General features: G+C 32.8%; 1 protein-coding gene across 4 annotated transcripts in view; it reads left to right on the forward strand.

The window, feature by feature from the left end:
* LOC101975864 (protein eyes shut homolog) overlaps window positions 1–27,559 on the forward strand; it is a 481,285-nt gene that overhangs the window by 61,223 nt on the left and 392,503 nt on the right. The gene's annotated exons all lie outside the window — the stretch shown is intronic.

Genomic DNA, 27,559 nt, shown 5'->3' on the forward strand with positions numbered 1-27,559 from the left:
CATTTCTTTCTCTTTTTTTTCTTCCCCCTCACATCATCATACATGTATTTTGTATAACAATGAAAGTCTCCTTCCATCTTCTGTGCAATTCCCCTTCTCCTTCTCATTCCCTCCCACCTCTCTTCCCTATTTAGTGGTAATCTTCTTTTCATGCTCTTCCTCCCTACTCTATTTTGAGTTGCCCCCCCCCCCATATCAGAGAAGACATTTGGCAATGTTTTTAGGGATTGGCTAACTTCACTTAGCGTAATCTGCTCTAATGCCATCCATTTCCCTGCAACATTTTTTAAAACTTATTTTTAACTGATACATAAACCATAAAAATTGTACATGTTAGGTTCTAATAAATAATGCACAACACATTTATACACTAAGATTTAAATCAGAATAAACATACTTACTTCTTCAAACATTTACCATTATGTTATGGTAAAAACTTTCAAAAAATTTTTACAGCTTTTTGAAAAGTACAGTATGCTTTTACATTCATCATATGGTACAGTAGTACATGAGACCTTTTTGCTTCATATAACTATAACTTAGTACGCACTGATAAATTTTCCCTCTTTCTCCTTCATCTCTACTCTCACCACTCTGGTAGCAATCATACTACTCCCAATTTCTATGAGGCCAACTTTGGACATGTGAATAAGATCATGAAATACATGTATTTCTGTGTTTAGCTTGTTTCACTTAATGATTTTCAGCTCTATCCATATTTTCCCAAATGTCACGATTTCATTGTTTTTATGAAGAAACCATATTCCTTCATGGGTATAGTTACCATATTTATTTATACATTAATCAGTTGAAAGACATACGAGTTGTTTCCTTTTCTTGACTATTGTGAAGAGTACAGCAATGAACATAGATTGTAGATGGATCTTTGACATAATGATTACATTGACATAATGGTTACATTTTCTTTGGATATATGCCCAATAGTGAGATTGTTGGTTCATATCATAGTTTTACTCTTAATTTTGTGAGGAAACTCTACACTATTTTCCATAATGGCTGTACTAATTTACCCACATTCCCACAAAGAGAGTACAGGGATCTTTTTTTTTTCTATGTCCTGTCATCCCTTGTTATATTTTATAGTTTTGATAATATACATTCCTATTGAGAAGGTGATATCAATATCTCATTATGATCTTAATTTGTATTTCCCTGATGATTAGTAATGTTGAACATTTTTTCATATACCTGTGGGATATTTGTATGTCTTTCTTTGAGAGATATCTATTAAAGAACATTGCCTATCTTTTTTGTTCTCTCTTTCTTTCTTTTCCCTCCTTCCCTCCTCCCTTCCTCCCTCCCTTTTTCCTCCCTTCTTTCCTTTCTTCTTTCCATCTTTCTTTTACACTTTCCCACTGCAGATAAAATTTAGGATTTCAAGCATCTAAACAAGCACTTTTTTACTTATTCACCCCAACCCTATTGTCCATTTTAAAAATTAATCTATTTGTTTCATTCATTGACTGTTTAAAATTCCTTATACATTCTGAATCTTAACCCCTTGTCATATGTATAATTTGCAAATATTTTTTTCCTATTATGTACATTGCCTAAATAGTTCTGTTTATGATTCTGCATAGCAAACATACAGAGGTAACTGATAGATTTGGAATAAATAATGAACAATGAGAATCCTGTTTGCAGGATAAGCCTGTATGTGTGTGTGTGTGTGTGTGTGTGTGTGCCTATATCTGCTGCCTTTTGTGTGTACACATGTCTGTATTTATGTATAAAGTTTATATTGATAATATTTAAAAATTAATGCAGAATGTTATAAATATAATTTAAATATTTACAAATTTTATTAAAAGGCTACCATATAAATACATGTTGATAACTATTTCATTTAACATTTGCTACTAGAGGACTTAAAAATAATGAAAAATCAAAAGCAAAATACTGTTGTTTATTTGCTAAACTTTCATGCTATGTAGAGTAAGCCTCATGTGGCTCAATTCTAAGTAATCCCTGTTGATTTTATGGATTTTTCATACATGAGCATTTTTCTGTGGCAATTAAAGATCATCCTTGGAGAACATGGTTTACTGTACCTTCTTGTGAGGCATCATGCATTGGAATACAACTCACTTATGTACCACTTTATTAGTACAAGTTATTCTGGATTGTTTTACAAGCATAGATGCTGCCAGGTGGCAACTTTTTCTGAAAATACCTAGAAAAATATTGCCATTTTCACCAAATAAGTGAAATGGATGCTTTTAATTAAGAAGATTATTTAATTACAATGTAATTATCTGATAGTTCTGTATGTTTTGATGAAATTTGAATAGCAAGTACAATTTTTATATTACAATTGACCTATTCTGTGGTGAGCCGTTCCTGTGGACTGTGGTCGCCATTACATGATGGCGCTGGCTCCGCTGTGGTCTGTGAAGGACAACTCCATATCAGAGAGAGTTGGCGTATTGTCAACTCCTTATCAGAGAAAGTTGGCGTGTCGTTCTCTAGCACCCTGTGAGAAGGGTCCACGTGGCAGCTTCGCATTGGGGTTTGAGGTGCTTTATTAAGGCTGGGAGGGGCATCCAATTATGATTCCGGGGATTAGAAGAATTATTAGAAGAATATCAAGGGCCTGAATAAACTGCTGAAAGAAGATTCCTGAGTCGCGTCTTCCTTGCGGGCAAGGGGGTCGTGACACTATTCAGTATTTATCTTCTGTGAGATCTGCCTTTCCAAAAATAGTTAATAATGTACAGTTAGATTGGGTTTTAGATTTCATTGTGAAAGTATAGTTATTTCCTATAAAATAACCTAAATATGACAGAAAGTTAAACAATAATCCATTATATATTCTATAGGGCAAGGATTGCCCATTATTTGATGTTATCTTTAGTGAATAAATTGTTTTCTTTGCTTTCTATTAAAAGTATGCAGAAGTTACCAATTTAAAATTTAAGCTGTTTTATTTCACAGTTTAAAGACATATTTTTGCTTAATAATAATAATTCATCTGAATGACAAATATCAAAATTAGGTTTATCAAACAGGAAATCAAATTACAAAAACACACTTTATATTATGTGAGAACCAATGTAATGCTTTTTTCAATCATTTAATCAACATTTGGAAGGGAAAAATCAATACTTGATTAAAAACCTGCTATAAGTGTAACTCCACATCATATTAAACTAAAAGAATTAGATCAAAATTGTAATGGAGTGTACCCCATGTATGTATAATATGTCAAAATACACACTACTATAATGTACATTAAAAACAACAAATAAGTAAAAAATAAAAAGATCCTTGCATTCACACAGAGCTTCAGTGAAAGCAAGTATTAATATTTCATTTGATAGTTAATAAATAAAATTTAGCTTATAGCTTTCAAAGAGTACATAGTAAGTTCAGTGTGTATGGCTGAGTTTAATCCTAGCACTGCAAAAGAACAACAACAACAAAATACACACACACACACAGCACACACAGAAAATTCTGGATGGGCAATGCAACAATTTGAATCATTGTAAAGGAAGTTAATTTTGTCAGAAAACATGAGCTCTGAATTATATTTTGATTAAGATACTAGCAATCTAAGTTTATATTTCATATATTATGTGCATACATATTATATTTTCATGTTTACATACATACATACATACACAATGTATATTTTTTAAAAGCATGCTGATCCAGGCAAAGTTTCATTCAATTATCTTGTTATCTGTTTAAATCTTTAATTTGTTATATTTTATACTAATATGAATGGTCCTTTTTTAGTTTCTTGATGACGTTAAGACAATAAGCTCCCTCAGAGCCATTATCAAATATTTCACATATGCTAATAGGTTTTCTGTATCACTAAGTAAATTTTGAGAAATATGAAAATCTCAAAGGAACTGTGTAATTTGCACTTTACACTTTAGTCTTCTGTGGATATTCCTCCTGAGCAAAGTTTTCCAATCTTGTTTCCATAGTAGAACAATTTGAGGAGTTTTTTACAATCCTGATGACCTGGCCACACTATTGTCTTGGATTGAAGCACATGCACTTATAGTTTTAAAAACCCTTTGCGAAATTTCTGTGTATAGCCTATTTTGAGAAATAGTTATGTGAAAGTATAGTTAACTTGTGGTAAATTTTGGATTGTGTTCTATCATGACCTTGTGCAAATTTAAGGGGAATTTAAGGAGTTTGAAATTTATGAATAAATATTTAATTTTCATTGCACAATTTTTCCAGTAAAAGAGTTCTAATGCAGAATCTTTTAAAACATTCTTTCATTGCTTATTCTGACTTAGGGCTTTAAAGAATTTCCATGTAAGAAGAATAATTGACTTAAGAAAAAGAAAATTAAGATTCATGAGAAAATTAGAATTTCTTATGTACACATTAAACTCAACTTGTCAAGATATACTTAAATTAACTACAACTTCCCAAATAGTCTTTTTGAAATATATGCTAGTGTTTTACTGAAAGTGGTTGGCACCATGCCGCTTCATGTTTCAAATTGCAATTTTATAGAAAATGGATTTATGAAAGTTGAATCATGTCAATTCTTCATCACAATAAGAAGATATGTATATATGCAGAAAGAGTATTCAAGAAGAAAATCTTAAAAGTTTTTCAATAATTTAATCATACCCAAATGACTATTTGATTCAAAATAGAGGAAAGAAACTTTACAGTAAAAAGTAGGCATTATTTCTTGGGCATTAATATATTAAATTATCAAGCCAGAGACTAACATTGCCCTTTGGGTCAACAGACCTCTTAAGCATTTAGTTAAATTTATATTGCTTGAAAGATAATTGTAATCATACAAAATGATTCAGTTCAGTGATTCCAGTGTGGTTTAAAGATAATGAATCTTTTGTATCATTCATCTAGGGAATATTAACATTATTGAGTCCTATGACTGCTAATGAGATTTTTGCTAGGAAAAAGAATAAATTACATAGAAAGATATTTTGATGGTTATAAGCATGATATTTTAAAAACTAATTAGTATGCTTGTGAGTAAATAGCAGAATTGGAATTGACTTTTATTATACGGAAGTTGAATTTGTAAGCATCATAATCATTTCATGAAAATTAATCCCTTAATAAAACTAGAAAAGTTACAGAAGTTTTAAATAAAATATAGTTAGTAAGATTTGGAATGTTATCAGTAATATGGCAGATATGAAAATATAAATGAAAAGATATAATTCATATACATGATCTTCTCTTATATTCTGTAGTACATTGTTTAGGCAGTTTACAATGGAAAATGGAACTCTTGTCAGAGAAAAGTGGTATGGAAATTATAGCACTAGAAAATTTTGAAAGAATCATAATAGGAAAATGTAAACATAAAATATATATTTGACTTACTTATATGTGTATATAAAATATACATGTTTTATGTGGTATGGAAACACTATATATTCTTTTCACTATCATCACCAATTGAAATTACATTGTTAAGTAGGGATCTAAAATGAAGGTAGGCAAATGATACCTCTGCAAGTATGAGTCTGGAAAAATAAAATCAGGCAAAATTAAATACAAAGGTTTTGTTGTGTTAAGAAGTTTGATAGACTTTGAGTTTCTTGGAAATTGAAATGGTGTCTCTTTAACCCATGATGAACCTGAGGTTTTTTTTGTTCATTTGTTTGTTTTGTAGTCCCTTTCACAGATTAAACACATTGTAAATAATTATAAAATTAATTTTAGAAACCAAATGTGAAGAATTGAATTTGTTTTAGATAGTATCAACAAACAACTGAGTATCTACTTTATATAAGAGAGTTCATTTACTTATCATGGCATAGATAAAATTAACTAAATGTGATAAATCATTTTTATTGCTAAAGATGAATAAGGTGGGAAAAAAAGTTTTGGAGATGTAGGTGTGAGATTATACTAATTTAGTTTGTCATCCTTCCCTGTCTTACTCTCCTTGCTCCCTGTGATTACTCTCCAAAAACTAGATGAAAAACAGTCTTATTATAGTTTCAGAATGTGAGAAGGTCTTTGCCACCTGTTCCTCAGATAGGGCATTAATATCCAGAATATTTCAAAACTGAAAATATAACTCGACACCAAATAACAAAAAACTCAGTTAATAAATGGGCAAAAATCTAAATGTGATCCTCAAAAAAAGAAATGTAGTTGGCCTATAAATATGAAAAATGTTCAACATCTCTAGCAATCAGGGAAATGCAAGTCAAAACTATTGATATTCTATCTCACTCTAGTATCTATGGCAATTATCAAGAACAATAACATTACTATATTTTGGTGAGGACGTGGGGAAAAAGTTACTTTCATACACGGTTGGTGGGACTGCAAATTAGTGCAACCACTCTGGAGATTTCTCAGAAATCCAGGAACAGAACTACTATATGATCCAAATATCCCACTCCTCAGTATTTTTACAAAAGATCTAAAATCAGCATTCTACAGTGATAAAGCCACATTAATGTTTATAGCAGCACAATTCACAAAAGCCAAGCTCTTGAACCAACCCAAAGTGCCCTTCAATAGATGAATACATAAATAAAATGTGGTGTACATATACACATGGAGCCATAAGGAAGAATGAAATTATCACATTTTCTGGTGAATGAATGGAATTGGAGACTCTCATGCTAAGTAAAATAAGCAGACTCAGAAAACCAAAGTTTGAATGTTCTTACTGGTATGTGGGATCTAGTTCTAACTAAGGGGGAAAAAAGAGAGAGACAAAGTGAGAGAGAGAGAGAGAGAGAGAGAGAGAGAGAGAGAGAGAGAGAGAGAGAGAATGGGAAAAGGTGGGGAGGATTCCATCAAAATAGAAGAAAGAACAGTGAACTAGAAGAAGATGACTTGGGGGAAGAAAGAACATGATGCAGGAAGAACAGAGGAATGAATCTGACCTAACTTTCCTATGTACATATATGGATATACCACCATGAGTCTCACCATCATGCATAGCCATAAGACTCTAACTAAAAAACGAATGAATGAATGAATGAATGAATAAGTAAATAAACTAACTAAAAGTAAATAGCAGACAGGTCAGTAGTGTAGAGTAGAAGGAAGGGAATGGCAGAGGGGGCAGGAGGGAAGTGAAAGGGAAAAAACAAACCTGGGAACTCAATTAGAGCAAATTATATTCCATGCATTTTCAATTATGTCAGAATGAATCCTAATGTTATGTCTAACCATAAAGAAACTATCTTAATAAAAGAGAAAAAGACATTATAGGCAACCCTGGTAAACTGTTCTTAAAGTGTCTTTGGAACAGATCTGGTTTGGGCCTCTGATTTCATTTTAGGTTTTTGATTTTGTAAAAAAAGTTGTTTGTTCTTTCAGCAGATTACTTTTAAACACTTACTATATTCCAAACTCTGAGGAAGCAGAGCCAGTAAGACAGAAAAAGGAAGCAACCTGTATGCTAAACTAAGGCATTTTCAAATAAATCACCAAGATCCAGGGATTAGAAAGGTTTTAGTATTTATCAAAACACCAGTTTAGTGAGATAGTAAAAATGAGAGTGGTAAGAAGTGAGGCTTGCTTACCATATGCTTTCATCTTCTGGCTATTGTATCTCTCATTATTGCATTTTAAATCCTTAAATTAGATGTGCTTCCTTCTTTTCTTGTGAAAATAACCTTTATTATACCTCAACCTATCCTTTAAAACAAAACAAAGAAAGGAAAAGCAAAAAGAAGAAGCAAACCAACTGCAATTGAGTAAACCCTACACACCTGGTATAAAGGTTATGTTGTTCCCACCCACTCCTGCAAGTTTTACTAAGAAATATCCATGCTAAGGAAACCATTGTACAAATTCCAAGTTAAAATCCTCATTCATTGAACTCCATTGTATTGAAAACATAAAATATTTGATCTACAATCATTTTCTTTACCTAAATTAACCACTTCTTAATGTTTTGGGGATAAATGAAATTTAATCACAAGAAAATTTACAGAATTTCCATGAGAATTTACTAAGGTAACGTTGACGACAACAGTTAGAATTCCACAAAAGGCAAACTGATAAAAATTGACACTATTAATATTATTAGCAAATTAATATTAATTTTATGGTGAATATGTATATATAATGAAACATTCATATTTACAAGAGTTATCAATTTTTTATCAAAAACTGGATCTACTTTTGTATGTAAATTTGTGAATGATAGTTCAAAAATTGAAATGAAATGTACTGAAAAATGAGAAGCACATATACATAATGTATGGCTTACATATTTTTGCTGGTAGAGCAATTTAATTTCATTTTATATAACTTGTTTATGACATGCATTATGCATCTAGATTATATATTTTATTTAAATAGCAAAGGTATTTAGGATATCCTCAAAGAAATTGATTTCTTAAAGCAATCTTTGACACTAGTTTTGACTGCAAAGAAATAAGAACTTGAATTGTCCTATTAAATATCAGGTAAAGAGTGAACTTAAAATATGATATTATGCTGCTGAGTGGCAATTCAAACCTTACCAAGTGTGTGAGATAATGGGATAGATGAAATGATAGGTGATATTCAGTATAACCAAAATGATGTTAGACTAAATGAGAATCTCCTGTTAAAATGACATGAAATTGTAATCATCTTTTTTCACCAAGAAAAGGAAACTCAAGTAGCATATTAAGAAGAATGAACAGATTCATACACTTTTAAAATTAAATGCATAAAATTATTAAATGTTACTATTATTTTTTTTGGTTCTCTTTGTTAGATTTGTTTTAAAAATTACCAAATATATTTCTTTAATACAAACAAGATTTTTTGAATAATATTTTTTTAATAAACTTCATTATTTTGTTTAAATATTTATTTTTTAGTTTTAGGTGAATACAATATCTTTATTTTATTTTATGTGGTGCTGAGGATTGAACCCAGTGCTTCACTGGAGCTAAGCAAGCACTCAACCAGAATAATATATTTTTTTTTAAGGAATAGTGAAATAGATATATTTTTTTAATTTAGGAAGATAAATACATAGTATGAAATAATGAAGATAAAAGCATAATTTTAAGGTGTTTAGTTTTTGTAGCTTTCTCCCATTCTAAAAAAGTTGGTTTTCTTTCCTCTTAGAGATTAATTTATAAGATAAAATATTATTTTCCAATAACTACATTACTGACTAAACTGAAAAGTGGCATTTGGCTTTTGGTGGGTATAAATTCTGGAAGGAAAAATTCTGCATAAAGCATCTATGTGCTTTTCAAAACCACTAATTTTTATTCTATTATTGCTTTGTAATTATAAACATTAAAGGCACAAATTTTGTTTTATTACATTCCAAATAGATTAATTATCTTTAGAGAACAATGAATATTTAATGCCATACAAAATAAATCTAAGATGACTTTAATTCACCACATCTTTTAAAATATCAAATTATTTAATTTTCAAAAGGTAATGAAAAGGAACACAATATCATGGAGTGCTTCCATAATAGAAAATGCTGTGTTAATAAAGACTAGTAAATAGAGAAGAGTCCAGAAAATTGCAGCAGGAGTTTTTGCAGTTGTATTGGATCTGTTACAAAAGAATTTGCAAAGGGGTTGTCAAGAACACAAAGGGTGAAAAAGTTGAGAAACAGTAGTTTACAAAGAAGTTACTGTAGTTTCTGTCAGTCCTGACTTTATAAAAAAAATGAATTGAAAATAAAAGAATGAATAGCAACTGCTTCACCTTAAGAATTTTCCACATACCACCTGTTTTCAGAAACTAAATATTTGATCTAGGGTGATATCTCAAAAATATTATTCTTGAAGCAAATTTGAATAGCCTTGATAGCTAATACTTAAACTTCAAGGGGGTGAGATAATGTACTTATCTCAAAATGTTAACTTAGAAATTTCCACAAGCAATTAAATCATAATAAGTACATTAAAAATTAAAATCAAAGTTACATTTGCTGAAATCATTTTTATTATGATTCAAACATCCTAAGTTAATCTTTCCTACTTACTCCTACTTTGAGAAATACAAATTCCAGTTATTTTTGCGTGAAACACTATATCCCATTATTATTTATTCAATCACTTAAACTAAATAATAAAATGAAAATTACAAAAATAAAAGTTTAGATTCTGGCATCTGATTCAACTGAAGCATGACAAAACAATAGGTGTCTGTGGTTAGATATCTAGCTTTAATACTGTTCTAATTCATAATGGTTAAATGCTGAAGGATAGTCTTTTTAAGCTGATTAAAGTTGTGTGTTAATACTTTAACTTAAAATACTGTTCATTCCAACAACTTTGAATATATTATGTCTTTCAGAACTTATAGAGTCAGTCAGGGAGTATGTTAATCACCAAGAAAAGAAAAAGAAAAAAGGAAAGATCCTTTTCCCACATTTTAAGTAGTGTATCAAAATGAATGCTACACATAATTAATTCTACTGCCCAATGTCCAAAATTGATATAATTGCTTCAGAATGGTACTTCTTTTAAAGAAAATTTATTTTTTTCTTTCATCTTATAGATGGTGATACTATCTAAATGCTACTTATTGTCTCCTTTACAAAACAATATTCAAATTTATCTGAGTTTGATTTTAAAGAAATGATGTTCTATTCACATAAAACAGTATGCTTTTTTTGAACAATTAGACTTAAGTTTTAAGAAAATTTTTGTACAGCATGAATTATGTAATAACTGAATTATTTTCATTGTTATGATCATTTCTAAACTTATGCCTATAAAAATTTCATATATCTTCTGAAGTGGTACAATGATTAAAAAATACTTATCTTGAATCAAGTTTCTAAATACATAGAAAACAGAAAGTGCATATTATTTTTTGTCCTTGATTTTTCATAGAGTCTATCACTTCACTATAAAAATTAACATTTTTAACCATAGTTAATGTCACTAATTTCTTTTTGAATTATGAGAACTTAATATCTTAAAATATTACTTATATTTGATGTGAAATATTTCATTGGTTATTTTAGTCCGCTTTTTCACGGCTGGGATTAAAAGACCTGATTGAAACAATTTTAAAAGAGAAAACATTTATTTGAGGGTTCATAGTTTTAGAGATCTTAGTCCATAGAAGTTTAGCTCCATTTCTTCAGGCTTGAGGTGAGGCAGGAACAATAGGGCAGAAGAGTGTGGCATAGGGAAACAGATCACATGGTGATCAGAAATCAGAGAGAGACTCCACTCTCCATATACAAAATATATACCTCACAGCCTCACCCCCAGCCAGCCTGCCTCCAGCTACAACTCAGTTAATATCATCAGGGACTAATTCAGTGATTAGGCTCAGACTATAATCCAATCAATTTGCCTTCAAACCTTCTTGCAATTTTCTCACACACAAGTTTTTGGGGGACACCACATCTAAGACATAACGTTAGTTTTGGATTTATAAATGTTTATTTTTATTTTTCAAAATAGTAAAATTTTAAAAATAAAGGTTGAATAAATAAGGTGCTTATCCTATAAACATTCAATTTCCTTATTCCCCCTTCCAGTTTAGTAGAATAAATCATACATGATTACCCTATGCGCATATATGATTATACAACTGATATAATTCTGCATCTTTTACAACTAGAAAAATGAATTAACATGTCATTTATGTATGATATGTCAAAAATGCATTCTCCACTAAAGAGAATGAGAGTAAGCAATGTTTCTACTCAAATTATGTGCATCTGTCTTTAACTATTGAACATTAAATACTATCATCTGATTTATTCCTCAAATTTAAAATTATATCAAGGCTTGGATTTTGGCTGGTGCTCAATCTTTTTTCAAAAAATTGGATTGCTGTAGACTTTTATTATTAAAAAAATTGTTAATCATGTACATAAACTAATATGAGCTTAAAATTCATCATACATTTACTTCATTTTTTAATTTGACCTTCCTAGTAAATCATCAGCTTCATTGATTTTTGCTGCTGTAAAAAGAGATCCTCCTATATCTGGGTGATTTAAAAGCATAATTCATTGATGAGTATCTCTTATTTTTCCTTTATTTGCTGTAGGACTCTGTAATAGCCACCACTGATGGCAGATTTTGTTAGACTTTGGAAAAACTTGTTTTACTTGAGTCTCCATATACTTCATGGCTTGTAAAACATAATGGCCTGTAAACCCTGCAGCATCAATGGTTAGTCCAACAGCTACCACCATACTGGATATGGCTCAGGCTCGGCTTGCCTACTTCCACAAGGAACATAGTTCATCCCAGTCCAGAAGACACGGCCACAACCATATGCCTTTACCCCAAAATGAAGCAGCCTACATTAATTGCTTTCAGTAGGATTATAAAGTTCAATTATATTAAATATGCCAAACTAATTTCAACAATTTTTTGGCTCAATATTTGTTCATGTTTTGTATTTTCATTCTGATACTTATAAAAATATGAATAAGTACTTCTGTGTCAATTACTTTTTTGAAAAATATTAAAATTTTAATCAAAGTTAAGGTAAAACATGTTTTGCTTATTTGACATTTTATTTTTAAATTTTCTTTACATTTTTCTTCCATTTTTTTATTCATGTGTTTCTTTTGAGTTCAATCCCTAGAATAATAATAATAATAATAATAAAGATCATTACTTACATTTTTAAAATATTTTATTATGAAAAATTCAAACTTATCAAAGATAAAATTCTTTTACAATGAATAATGTTGATCCACCATGTGGATTTTTCTATTGACATCTTTTTATATTGCTGTGGCACAAATCAGTCCATAAATCCTTCACTCAACCCATACACCAATCTATTTTATTTTTGGATGCCATTTTAAATACATCACAGAAATCAGTATATTTCCCTTAAATATTTTAGTATTATCATCAGCTAACATTCACATTTGTTTGTTTTTCTTTCATGGTAAATATACATACAATATACATGCACTGTCTTTAATTGAAGAAATGATATTAACCTTTGTATATCATGTTTTTACTTTCAGTTTTTAAAAATTCTTAATGTGTTCCATACAATTAAAAAATATATAATTTATTGAATGGATTTTCATTTTCATGTTTTCTATCTTTTATGTTCATGCTGGAATGACTATATAGCAAGACTATAAAACAGATTATCATTATATTTCTGGTAATTTTAAATGAAGTTTGACCATAGGTTGATTGAGATCCTTCCAGTTTTCTTACTAAGCTGAGGAACACAATCAATAATTACCATTAATGACTCCCTCCTATATTTTAAAATCAATGTAAAACAGACACATTGGTTCACTATTAACCAAAATCTAAGACAGGTCTAACAAATATATTTAAGAGAAGACCAGAATTTTGTTCATATTTGTTAAAGAAGAGTCTTTAAGGACTTAGTGTGTTAGTATTATCATTTTTTTCTCCTCTCTGGGTCTTAAAAAGCAGTTTGAAATTAAATCATATGTAACCACCAGAACAAAAACTGTCATTTAAGACAGAACTAAAAGATGACCAAATATAAACTTTATAAGTAAGATTTTGTATGATAGTTTCTTAAATTGTTGACCAAAACTGCACATGCATGTACACAACCCCCACAACCTAACTTTGTAATTTTATTTCATTTGTATTCAGGTTGAATTCACTAACAATTTTGAAGAAAAAATATATAGTATAAATTTTCAATGTTTTATTTGTAAGATTTCTTTAAATGCACATTAAGTTTCACAGAAGATGTTGAATGCAATTTATGAAGGGAAATTTCATTCATTCATCAGTGTTCAGGAGTCAAACCTCAAGAAATATTATCCTAGTGTGCAAATGATCATCACTTTTCTCAAATCTGAGATCCAGAGTTCACTACTGTGTGACCTTTTGTTGTCCTCCATGGCTAGAAATGATCTCTCCTTCCTTTGTGGTACATCTTCTCATAGATAATTGAAGTGAGATTCCTGTAGTTCTAAATTTATGCATTCATTCCTACATACTTCATGTCTTTCTAAGTGCCTTTAGAACCTGAAACAAAGTATTGAAATGTTCAGTTTTTAGAATTTCTAAATATCAAATTTTACTTAAAATCTTTAAATGAATAGGCAACAAATCAAGGATTAAAACAATAGAGTTTTATAACACATACATATCTAATCCATCCACAACTTTTGATCCAAGTTATCATCATTGAGTCAAAATCATTTCCTGCCTAACTTGCTTTATAGATTGTAAGAATTCTCCTACTCTACTTTAATCATTCTATGGATTATATGAATAGAGTGAAGGTTATAAAGACAAAATTCAAGTGTAAAATAGGATTGTTCTTGACAAACTGAGAAGCATGTCATAGCACAGAGTTATTGCTTCAAGGTGGTTTCCTGTTTCTTCCCATCAACAAAGTATACCCTTACTGTGTATCACATCTTCTTTTATCCAATCTGCACTGAATATGTTGCCTATATGTTGATTAGTTTACTGTATGCTTACCTGTAGACTGTAAATTTCATGAGAGATATTTTATCTTTCTTAGATTACGTAGACAATTCCATGAACATAAATATAACAGGGGCTAAATTTTCAGAAAATTTGTGTTTATTTTTATGTTCTTCACTTCTAGAACTATGTTGCAAATGTAGAAGCTCAAAAAACATTTGTTGAAAAAAATTCACAAATATTTTTATATAGCATCTGGCAAATTGTGCATGGAGATAAAATATTTGTGGAATTATAAATTATTTAGCTCACTAATAATTATATACATAAAGACAAAATTTCAAATTCAGTAAACAAAGAAATGTGACAAGTGAAACATGTTTCAGTTATAGCACAATTTAAGCAGGACTTAACATGTTTTACATGTATGCATTATGTTTCTACTATAGCACATAGATTTAACACAATTAAAACATATAATAAATTACAGATGGCATTAATGAACAGAACTTTTCAAAACTTTAGTAGCAGTTTTATATTTTATTAGTGAAAATACTTTTGTACAAATCATTTTGAATCAGTAAATTTCTACTTAAGTTCACATTTCAAGATTAACAGAAAAAATGTAAACATGTTTTTTTTAATTACTGAATTTTCCCCAAGGAACATGTAATTGTATACTTTAAAAATATACATTCAATTTGATACCAAAATTATGCACCCACACAAACCATGAAATTTGGACATTTAGTTGTTTTTTTGTTATATTTTGTTACATAATCTGTAACAACAGAGCTATTCCTATTTTCTTCATATCAAGAATATTTAACTACTGTGGAAGTAAAATTAAGCATTTATGCCACAGTCCAGCTGCAGCAAAATAACCAGGGGAGTGAGGAACAACTTGTGTACACTGATACAGCAGAAGTGGGAGCCGTTTATTGTAGGACAGGAATAGTATATATACATTCCACACAGCTTATCTTAATTAACATAAAATAGATACATCAGTCAACCAATAAGGAATCTCCACACTTAATGGCTCATTGGCATTACTTCATAAACTACTCCCTCTGTCAAAATGCCAGGCGTGATCCTGACTTGTTTACAGACTAACATTTCCCCCTTTTGTTTAATTTAAATAATGACCATAGTGGGTTTTACAGAAACACCATAAAAAATCTGCTACAAGCAGAAGGGGAGGATACAAAATGCCACAATACCAAGCCAATTGATGACTCCATGCAAGAAGCCCTTGGAAAACTTATATCAGCAATGATACCTTTAGCAAAGATACTGAGTTACAATTTGTTGTAGATTACAGTTTGTTGTCTCAGTCCAGGTAAAGCAGTGTCTCAATAGATTAACTCACAGTCCAGGTAAATCACAGTCCAGGTAAGTTCTGCAGGCAGGTAGCTTAAATCACAGTCCAAGTAAGTTCTGCAGGCAGCAAGTTTAAATCACAGTCCAGGTAAGTTCTGCAGGCAGCTAGCTTAAATCACAGTCCAGGTAAGTTCTGCAGGCAGCTAGCTTGATCCGAAGTCTCCTCTGGTTCTCAGCAACACTGGAAATTCTTCCATCCTCGTCCTCACCGGCACTGGGATGAAGGCAGGAACTCTGGATGGCTTAAAAAAATCCTGTAGCATTCCACTAAGAAAACAATCTTCTGAACAATTTAGTACATTATCTCAAGGTTTTTTACACTTGAAATAGGCCTTAATAGAGCTCCTTACTCATTAGCTTCCAGGTGTGGGAGAACCATTGTAGTTACTGGCCTTGGAAATGATTAAACTTCAGGGACTCGGGCCTGCAGCATCCCAGACAGCCCCAGATGGCCCGGGGAGAGTCCTGGACTCAAACTGTTTCCAGGCACAGGGGCCTGCAAGACTGTGCCTCCAGGTCAGGTCTAGATTTGGGCTTGCGGCAGTGGAAGAGCTGGCTACCGCAGCTTGGAAAGTCCTTGCTGCGCCTTGACCTGCTCGAGCATGTGGCAGCAGCTGTGCTGATTCACGCACCCTCTGGTAACAAAAAGTATTCAGTAATAGCCTTTTGCTGTAACTATTTTCCTGATAATCCTTCCTTCTTTGAACTTTCTTCTTCTTTCTGACTAGAGTTCCTGGGCTTTTATCAACACATGCCCTAACTGCTCTTGGTTCCACTGGGGTGTTTCCTTCTCTTAGTAATTTACTTCTTATCCCTTCCATATTTTCATCACAATTTCAATACAACATTTCAAGACAAAACAAAACACAAACTTACTGCATCAATCTTCTCCATTTTCTCAAAATGGTCATTTTTCCTCTTGCCCTATCTGCCTAGGGACAAGCAGATTTGCTCCCGTCCTATCTATGGTCGGGCAGCTTTTTTTTTCTGTCACTTACCCCCGAGTGTCCCGGGGCTCCCCATAACGGGCCATCATAAGCCGCAGTCTGGCTGCAGCAAAATAACTGGGGGATGACGAACAACTTGTGTAGATTGATACAGCAGGAGTGGGAGCCGTTTATTGTAGGACAACAGAGGTATTTATACATTCCATACTGCTTATCTTAATTAGCATAAGCTAGATATAGCAGTCAACCAATAAGAAATCTCCACACTTAATGGCTCCTGGTGCCACATCACAAACCACTCCCCCTGGCAAAATACCAGGCGCCATCCTGACTTGTTTACAGACTCTAACACATTTATGTAGGTGTTTGTTTTTATTTTTTTGAAATTAATTTAATGTTTTGATATTTATACATTAAAAGGTTAAAAACTGCCACTATATCCCACACTTTTGTTCTCATTTGACATGTTATTGTTAATTGGTCAAGCAAGTAAAAATGTCTCATTCTTGACATTGAACCACATCTTCACTTCTTGAAATCAGCTGCAGTTTTACAAATCTGTGTTTCAAGAAAGATTTACAACCATTTCTATTTTTTATTTCATGGAGAAATCCATTTCAAGTCATTCTTCCTTCTTAGATCTCAAGTATTTTATAGGCTGTCAGTGAAAGGAAAGGGTTAATAATGTCTCTTGTATAGAATTATCATCCATCAAATGCATTTTCTCATCCCATTTCTTATTATTTTGAGATATTAGCAAAAATTGCAACAAGAGGCGGAGAACTAACTGTTCTCTTACTAGTACTAGTCTCTGTCAGACAAGAATCTTGATTTGCTGTAGTCATGGGGATTCAGACAACTATGTGTGCAGACAGATTGGAAGGTTTTATACATTGATTCATATTGCTGATCTCATTTGCTGTCTTTGTAGAGATTTTTATGGTGTTTGATATTAATGTTATCATTTCTGCCAAACCAGAAGGCAAGATACAAGAAAGCCACTATGAAATTTAAGTTGTGAAGTGAACTGAATGTTAAATCTTCTTGTATTCAGACCATGCTTTAAAAGAAAATATCAGTAAATTTGCAATCAAACTTTATAAGTGCATTTATGTACGCTGCCCAATTTTAACTTCATGCGTGAATTCATAAGTTCTGAATTACTTCATTTCAACACTCATGTCTAGCAACTGGTGTTTAGATATATTTTTATTCTATTATTTCTAAATAAAGAAGTTCTGAAAAGAAATGCCACATTCATAACTCCAGATTCACATGGACACCAAATATTTAAATTCCAGTATCTTTGATATTATTTTCTTTGCAAAACAAATATTCTGGTGATTTAGCAAAATAGGAAAACAGGAATTTCCAGGGATAGTCTATGAGAGCAGATGATGCTATTTATAGAATTATTATTATTATTATTATTATTATCTAATTATGTGTTTTATACATATTTGTCAAAGTCATATTTTAGGAACAAATTTCATGCAAGTAATCTATTTTTTTAAATACTAATAAAATATATTCTTTAATTTTGATATTAGAAGTATCAATATATGAAGTTAACTTTTACATACTTGGAAGGCTAATATGCTTCTGTCATTTATATTTCTGAGAAAAACCCTGTGCTATTTATTGTATGGTGTTCACCTTGAGAAGAAGTGTTATGGTAAGGCAAAGATAAATTTCACAATGAAGCTACAGATAATTCTGAAGAGTTAGCATTTAGTTTAGGACTATATAGGAAGATAAGAGCCATCTATAACCATGAGGTATGTTAGACACAATGGAGAAATAAAAATGAGCCAAAAACTCTTACCTAGATTTTAGGAATCTGGGATAAGGATTCTCTTACAGCTCTACTAGAACCATCAGGTGACTGGCCATATTAACCTGGAGTGAAATATTTCAGGGAGAAAGGCTTTAAGTTGCAGCTTTTCTTCTTGCCCCAGAGCAAAAATGCTAACAACACAATGTAGGGTGCATGAAATTTCTTGCACAAAGGATTGAGAATAACCAACTAAGACACAAGCTGAAGGAAAATAAAGCCATAGCCAAACCTCACAGTGGGAGCTGGAGCAAAGCCAGTGAAGCCCCTAATAACTCCTATGATCTTTCTAAACTGAGCCATGTGTATATGATAAAAAACCCACAGCTATTGCCAGCAGATAGCAATAGCACTAGTCTCAGGTTATCACTTTGTGAACTACAGGAAGCTGAGGATATAGCTCTCAAAGACCTTGTTGTTTATTTTTTGTCCTCTACCATCATGCCAACTTATTAGATTTTTTTATGTCTTTCTTCACAAATAGATAGTATCTTAGGGTAACAAACAGAAGGAAGACTAAATGTTGAAAGATTCAACATTTTAACATGGAGATGCTAAACATATAGGATTAATTTTTTTGCTTAAAAAAGAATTTGTAAACTAAATCAAATAGAGACAGAAGCAAGGTGCAGAGGCAAAGTGTCAGAATATCAGGGATGGCAGAATGATAGAAAGACAGAAAAGCCCCTTGTCCAAGCTGCCATCTTTATTTATATCAATAGGTCACATAGGTCACTGGCATCAGTAGTATCTTCTTGTTCATTGTGTCATTAGGAAGGTTACAGAGTTAGCCACATTATGCAGCTTATTTCTCAGTTAAATACTATACTTTCAATGTGCAATGTTAGGAGCTTTGTGTAGCTCTCAAAAAAGTCCATTGTTTAAAGTTACTGTTATGTGGACAGTTTAGGCTCAGCACGGCAGTGCTACAGTAGCTAGGCATTGCGCATGTATTAAATATCTTACTAGTTCCTGGGGGAAACAGCAGAATATTCCAAGTGTGGAAAACAGGGTGTCTGTAATGCCCAGGAGGTTGCTCACCAGAGGAATGCTGTCCTGTACATTTTCACAGCCAGAATCCTCCAGGAATTCAGCTATTTTCAATGCTAAACCATGAAACCTTCCAAATTAAATAGAAACATATAATATTTATAATTTTGTGAGTTTCTAATTAGTAGTATGAGCCAATGTTTTATGCCTATTGTAAAAAGGAAGTCTTTGAGTCACTAAATCCACAGTAATTGAGCAAGGAACAGAGGCATCTATAGTTCAGTGAAGTAATGTAGCATGCTGGACCTGATAGCTGAGATAGCAACATGGAAAACATAACACCTGTGCATTTATTTGGATGAATAAGAGAGAAATATGTGTGCATAAACTCAAATATAGCAAATAAAGGAAGGAAGTACTCCTCTTGATGTTGGACAGAAAAGGTTGGAAACCAAGGAATTAGCAGGAAGCGGGTTTATTGGCTGTAGCCAGTCACAAAGAAGGCTTCCTCCTAAATCAATTCATTCCTCTGAACCCAGAGTGCAGAAATTTTTAGAACTTTATATCCACTGTGTAGGGGGAGGGAGTTCAGAGGCTCACTTTAATTTATTTTGTCTGTCTGATTATTCTAGTCAGAGTTTCAAGAACTATGTTAAATAGAAGTGTGAAAGAGGACATACCTGTCTTTTTTTTTCCAGTTTTTAGAGGGAATGCATTCAATTTTGCTCCATTTAGAATGATGTTGGCCTGAGGCTTAGCATAGATAGCCTTTATGATGTTGAGTTATGTTCCTGTTATCCCTAGTTTTTCTAGAGTTTTGAACATGAAGCCATGCTGTATTTTGTTAAATGCTTTTTCTGCATCCATTGAGATGATCATATGATTCTTATCTTTGAGTCAATTGATGTGATGAATTACATTTATTGATTTCCATATGTTAAACTAACCTTGCATCCCTGGAATGAATTGCACTTGATCATGGTGCATGATCTTTTTGATATGTTTTTGTATTTGATTTGCCGAAATTTTATTGATAATTTTTGCATCTATGTTCATTAGAGATATCGGTCTAAAGTTTTCATTCTTTGATGTGTCTTTGAAGGGTTTTGGAATCAAGGTGATATTGGCCTCATAGAATGAGTTTGGAAGTATTACCTATTTTTCTAATTCCTGAAATAAATTTAATAGTATTGGTATTAGTTCTTCTTTAAAGTTCTTGTAGAACTCAGCCATGTATCCATCTGAGTGGTATTATTTTTCCCAATCTTTCACCTTAAGTCCTGGGCTTTTCTTTGTTGCTAGGCTTCTGATGGAGTCTGCTATTTCATCACTTGCTATTAGTCTGTTTAAATTGTATATATCTTCCTGGTTCAGTCTGGGCACATCATATGACTTAGTAAATTTGTTGATGCCTTCAATGTCTTCTATTTTATGGAAGTATAAGTTTTCAAAATAATTTCTAATAATCCCTCTGTATTTCTGTAGTGTCTATTGTGATATTACCTTTTTCATAATGTATACTAGTAATTTGAGTTTTCTCTGTCCTTCTCTTCATTAGCATAGCTAAGGGTCTGTAAATTTTATTTATTTGTTCTAAGAACCAACTTTTTGTTTCATCAATTTTTCAATTGTTCCCTTTGTTTCAGTTACATTGATTTCAGCTCTAATTTTAATTATTGATTGCCTTCTACTACTTTTGTTGTTGATTTGTTCTTCTTTTTCTAGGGCTTTGAGATATAGTGTGGGGTCATTTATTTGTTGACCTTTTCTTCTTGTAAGGAATGAACTCCATGCAATGAGCTTTCCTTTTAGTGTTGCTTCATAGTGTCCCAGAGATTTTGATATGTTGTGTCTATGTTCTCATTTACCTCTAAGAATTTTTTAATCTCCTCCTTGATGTCTTCTGGAACCCATTGTTCACTCAGTAGCATATTGTTGAGTCTCCAGGTGTTGGAGTAATTTTTATTTTGTCATTGATTTCCAATTTCATTCCATTATGATCTGATAAAATGCATGGTAGTATCTCTATTTTTCTTTTTATTTGCTAAATGTTGCTTTGTGGCATACTATATGGTCTGTTTCAGAGAAAGATGCATGTGCTGCTGAGAAGAAAGTGTATCTGCTTGATGCAGATTGAAATATTCTATATATGTCAGATCAGTCTAAGTTATTGATTGTGTTTTTGAGTTCTATAGTTTCTTTATTCAACTTTTGTTTTGAAGATCTATCCATTGGTGAAAGAGGTGTGTTAATATCACCCAAGATTATTGTGTTGTGGTCAATTTTACTCTTGAACTTGAGAAGAATTTGTTTGATGAACATAGCTGCACCTTATTTGGGGAATATATATTTATGATTGTTATGTCTTGTTGGTTTATGGTTCCCTTGAGCAGTATGTAATGTCCATCTTTATCAGGTTTGATTAACTTTGGCTTGAAGTCTATTTTATTTGATATGGGGATGGAAACTCCTGCTTGCTTCCATAGTTGTTGTGAGTGGTATGATTATTCCCAACCTTTCACCTTCAGTCTGTGTATATCTTTTCCTATCAGATGAGTCTCCTGGAGGCAGCATAATGTTGGGTCTTTTATTTTAATCCAATCTGCTAGTCTATGTCTTTTGATTGATGAGTTTAAGCCATTAACATTCAGAGTTATTATTGAGATATGGTTTGTATCCCTAGCCATATTTGTTTATTTTTGTTATTTAAATTGACTTGATTTTCTTCTTTGATTAGTTTTTTCTTTAGGGTACTACCTCCCTCTACTGATTTTCATTGTTGTTTCTTGTTTTCTTCATGGAATATTTTGCCAAGGATGTTTTTACAAAATATCTGTGTCAGTTCTTTTAACTTTTGTTTATCATGGAAGATTTTTATTTCATCTTCAAATATAAAGCTTAATTTTGCTGAATACAAGATTCTTGGTTCACAACCATTTTCTTTCAGAGCTTGATATATGTTGTTCTAGGATCTTCTAGCATACAGGGTCTGTGTTAAAAAATCTGCCATCACCATAATTGTTTTTCCCTTATATGTAATCTGATTCCTTTCTCTCATGGCTTTTAAAATTCTCTCTTTGTTCTGTGTGTTGGACATTTTCATTATAATTTGCCTTAGTGTGGATCTCTTGTGATTTTATACATTTGGTGTCCTGTGGGCTTCTTGAATCTGGATTTCCAATTCATTCTTTATGTTTGGAAAGTTTTCTGATATTATTTTATTTTGAACCTCTCTGCTTTCCTCTATCCCAATAATTTTTCAATTTGGTCTTTTTATGTTATCTCATGTTTCTTGAATGTTCTGCTCATGGTTTTTTACCATTATCACTATGTGGTCTATGTTCTTTTCAAGATTATATATTTTATCTTCATTGTCTGATGTCCTATATTCCAAGTGGTCTACTCTGTTGGTGAGGCTTTCATTTGAGCTTTAATTTTTTTTTAACTCTATCCCTGTTGAGGTGATGTTTTGCTTTCTGTATTTGTTTATATAGCTCCTTGTCAAAGTAATCTTTCACTGCCTGTATTTGCACTTTTATGTCTTCCTTGAGTTCACAGAACATTTTAACCATGTACCTCTTGAACTCCTTCTCTGTAATTTCTTCTGCTGCGGCTGACAATGTTTCTAATGATGTGGTTACTTGATTTGTTTGTGGCATTTTCTTCCCTTTTCTTTTCATGTTGTTTGTTTGTCTTCTTTTCCAGCTCTGTGGGTCTATGGTGTGGTTGTTTTTACCCTATAGGTTTGTAGTGCTCTTGTAGGGTTCCAAGATCTCTCTTTGTGGTGAAGAATAATGTTAACAGATCCCGATATCAACAATACACCACCTATAAACAATTTGTTGTTATTAAGACATTTAAAGTTTAGTCAACGTACGGAAATATTAGATTCAATTATTATCTAAAATATAATCAGTTGTTTTGTGAAAAGGTTTGCAGTTTCTGATGGTGGACAATGAACTGGGGATGGGGCAAAGGACTAGATGCTGAGAAGGTAGGATGAGAGTATAAATAGGGTAATAAATCTTAGGAAGTGTGAAAGAAATCTAATGGAGAGGGTTAGTAACAAGAGAATAGATAGGAAGTATTTTAGGGTAGTCAAGTATGTGGGAAGACAGTAGAGTACATAAAACAATCATACATAGGTATTTAGAAAAATACAGGATATTAAAATAGTAAACATTTAAAGGGGGAAAGAAAAAAGAAAAAAAAGAGCATATAGAACACCTCTATATTATATTATTCAGATGAATCAGTCCTCAAAATCCTGTTTTATGCAAAGTTCTTGGTTTCACATATGTTGGGGATGTGAGGGCTGGAGGATAGAGGGGTAGAAGAGAAAGAGAAAAAAAAATACTCAAAGGAAGAAACCAGGGTTTTTGCTAGTTTTAGGGATCCATTTCTTTCCTGCTTCTCTTCTCATCCAATAGGTGGACTTGTCTGTTATAAGCTGGTGTCTCCTCAGGATGTTGGAGGTAGCCAGGATGGGAAGACTGGTCCTGGTGTGGGGCTTCTGGAATCCAGGAGTGCTTCCCACCAGTCCCTGCAGGGAGACTGCAACTCACAGGGTCTGTTTTGGGGGCAGCTCATATGACTTGAGTGCCATGTACTATCTTCCTATCTTGCCTGGAGATTTCCCAGTTCCTGATCTCTCTGTCAGGCTCCAAACTAGCAGTTCCCAATTGTGGGACCTCTTACATCTAAGCTCACATCAGGTGGGTGGCACTCTGGTCAAAGTGCACACCTGTCCAACTGAGAGCTGTTTTTGTGTTGGGTAGTTACTGTGTTTTCTTATCACTGCTGGGGAGACGGGGAGTTGGAAACCTGGTATCTGGCCTGATGGAGATCAGATCTGAGAGCTTCCCCACCAAATATGGCGAGAAAGCTTATCCAAGATGGAGGCAGTCTACTTCCAGCACTGGGTGTCTGGTGAGGTGGGGAGAGCTGGGCGATGGCATTGTGCTGTGGGTAGATAGCAGCCAAGTGACCTTCGTGGAAGCAGAGCAAAGTCCGAGAGTTCTGCAGAGGTGCTGATAGGTAATTCTGCTAAGGCACTCATGAGCCCTGTGTGGGCTAGAACTGCAGGCTTTGGGTTTTGGAAGCCAGGAGTCCAGAGTCCTACTCAAACACTGAGGCTTGGAGTCCTGCATGGGGGTCGCAGTGCTGGTGATTTCTGTGGAAATTAGCTGTATAGGAGTCCTCTAACACTCTCAGAGATGCAATAATCTAACTCGGTGAAATCTGGATCACAGAGCTACCCAGAATGCTGCCTCCTTCTGGCCTGCCATCTTGCTCTCTTACAATGTATTGTTACTGTAGCCACCTTATTGAGCTATAGAACAATAGAACTCAAGGGCTTCTTCCTCTTATCGTCTTGTAACTTTCTATTCATTATATATACATTTTTATGTATCAGCTTGATAAAGATAGGTTAAAAATTTTGGGAAAAGCGCTGGGGATAATAGTTCATCTGGCAGAGTGCTTGCCTTGCATGCACAAACCTTGAATTCAATTCCCAGAACCACAAAACAAAACAAAACAAATAATTGAGAGGAAAATATTATTTTATTGAAATAGTTAAATTCACCATATGACCCAGCAACTCAATTCCTAGGTATATATACAAAAACAAATGAATACCTCTACATGAATTACACTGGTGGTAGGACAGATGTTCATTTCTATGTCTGAAGTATTTAGACATAAAACAAAGATGATGGAAATAAGTAAATGAAATTTAAACATAAAAAGAGTCTTTGAAACAAAGTATACTGCCTACTTGAGTAACAAGGTATAGGTAAATTATGTGTTGATGAGTGATTTTGATCTGTCTGTTGTATATAAGCATCAGATCAATGCAAAAATTACATTGGTTCATATATTCTGATTGGCTCTAATTCTTGGAATGATGGATAGTTAAAAATAATGTTTACAACATTGAACTTTAATTTCCAGAATTAACCTAAAATTATTTTCTACCCCCCCCCCCATTTTGTAAAATTCTAAACTTACTTGAGATAGAATGTCAGTGTTCTTTAGAAGAGACTAGAAGTAATTTTTTAAATACCAAGAAAGAATAGGTGTTTCAGTGGGTCTCCTGTATAGGAGAAATCTAAGACCATGACACTCTGACCAAAGAAAGGGATTGGGCTGGGGATGCAGCTCAGTAGCAGAGTCTTTGTCTAGCATGAGTGAAACCATGGGCTTAACCTTCTGCACTATAGAGAAAATTTTAAAAATGAAAATGAAAAAAGAATGGTTAGAGTAAAAGTGTTTCACACTTCTCAGTAGGGCCACAGACACTTGGTTTGCCAAGATTTATGATTATTTCAGTAGCTTGCATTTGGAACAAAAGCAGTACAAACACAAGCCTTCAGTGCTCTAAAGAAGGTCTTAGATAATGTTGGTGTCAACACTAATCATCTCAACTCCCAGATTTCTAAGGAATGATATGTAGGTAGAAAGAACATGAGAAGCCCAGTTGCCATTAAGATTGAAGAAGAAGGGCCAAAATGGCACACACCCAGAGCTGCTAGAAGCTGAAATGGAAGGATCTTGAGTTCAAAGCCAGCTTCAGCAATGGTGAGGAGCTGAGTGAGATGCTGTCTCAACTCGGCTCAACTCAGTGAGACCCTGTCTCTAAATAAAATACAAAATAGGGCTGGGGATGTGGCTCAGTGGTTGAATGCCCCTGAGTTCAATCCCTGGTATCAAAAAAAAAAAAAAGACTGAAGAAGGAGTGAGGTGGAGGTAAGGAGTTAGGATTAAGTTAGGATCAAGGGACATAAGAAGTCACTGAGTTTTGAGGCTTAGGAACTGAGGGAAAGAGGCCTTATTGTGTTATCAATGTTTCCTGCCTGATGAGCATATTCTCTAGGTCCATAGAAATGAACCTGCAAGTGACTGCAAACTCTCCTTCCAACTGAGTTCCAAGGGATTTTTAAAATTTTTATGCTAGCTCACTCTCAACCTTTAGCAATCCATTAAAAATGTTGGCTGAAGTGTCTTGACACTTTGTGCACTGTCCCTGTCTTTTTCTTATGTTCCACCACCCCCCCCCACAGAAGAAATTGGAGACTGTGTCACATCTCTTCTTGTAGGCACCTATATTCATCTGATTTTGCTGTGCTGCTGGACCTATGACCTCAGCACTTTGGTGGGTTCAATTAAAGTTTTGATTGTCCAGATTATTAAATTTTTAAATTTTTTTTTACACTTGGAGTGCTGATCTTTCCGTTTTTCTACATCCTAACCATAAGGTGGAAGACCTTTCATATCACCTTTGACATTGAAATAATTATGTAAAATATAATGAAGATCAAATTTAATTCTAGTCAAACATGAATAAAATGTACATAATTTTTGACCAGATTTTTCCTAAAAATTTACTATAGCACTTTGGCATTTAAATGTAGTCACTTAGATTTTCTCTGAGTTTCAAAGACTCCCTCTCTTTGATTCAAAATAGAGCAATTTACATAGCATTTTACTTATTTTCTTGGCATTTAAAACTATTGGTTTGTTCTTCATATGGAAATTTTTTGAAATATTAAAAGTGGCCAAAGTGTATATAGATTTTAATTAATTCATACAAATTCACTCTTTACTATTAACTACAAAGTTAAAATAGCTTTTAGTGAAAACAATCGTTCTTTGAAGCAAGATTACATTTGACAGAAATGTATGCATGCTTATAATTTTTCTGACTTACATTTTTTGAAGTCCATCTATCTATGAGTCAGTAATTTGCTAGTAAAAGCCAGCTCAGTCATATGCATGCTTAGTGCTGAGATGCACTAGGAATAGCTAAAGATTCCCCATCCCTCTTGTAACTCTCTGTGAGATCCTTCAGTTATGACACTTGAGAGTCTTCAAAGCATTTTGTTCCACAGAACATTACTCTGAAAAAAATGTAACTATTTAACCTTTTACAAAAAAATTCTCAATGTTCACATGAAGGTATAAAATGCTTTTTATTTTCTATATCTTTTATATTAGCTGCATGTATTAGTTGCTCAAAACAAAAAGGAGCTCTGCAATTATCTAACCTGTCTCACTGTTTTTAT

The sequence above is a fragment of the Ictidomys tridecemlineatus genome, chromosome 8, assembly GCF_052094955.1.
Source record: "Ictidomys tridecemlineatus isolate mIctTri1 chromosome 8, mIctTri1.hap1, whole genome shotgun sequence".
Classification (NCBI taxonomy): Eukaryota; Metazoa; Chordata; class Mammalia; order Rodentia; family Sciuridae; genus Ictidomys; species Ictidomys tridecemlineatus.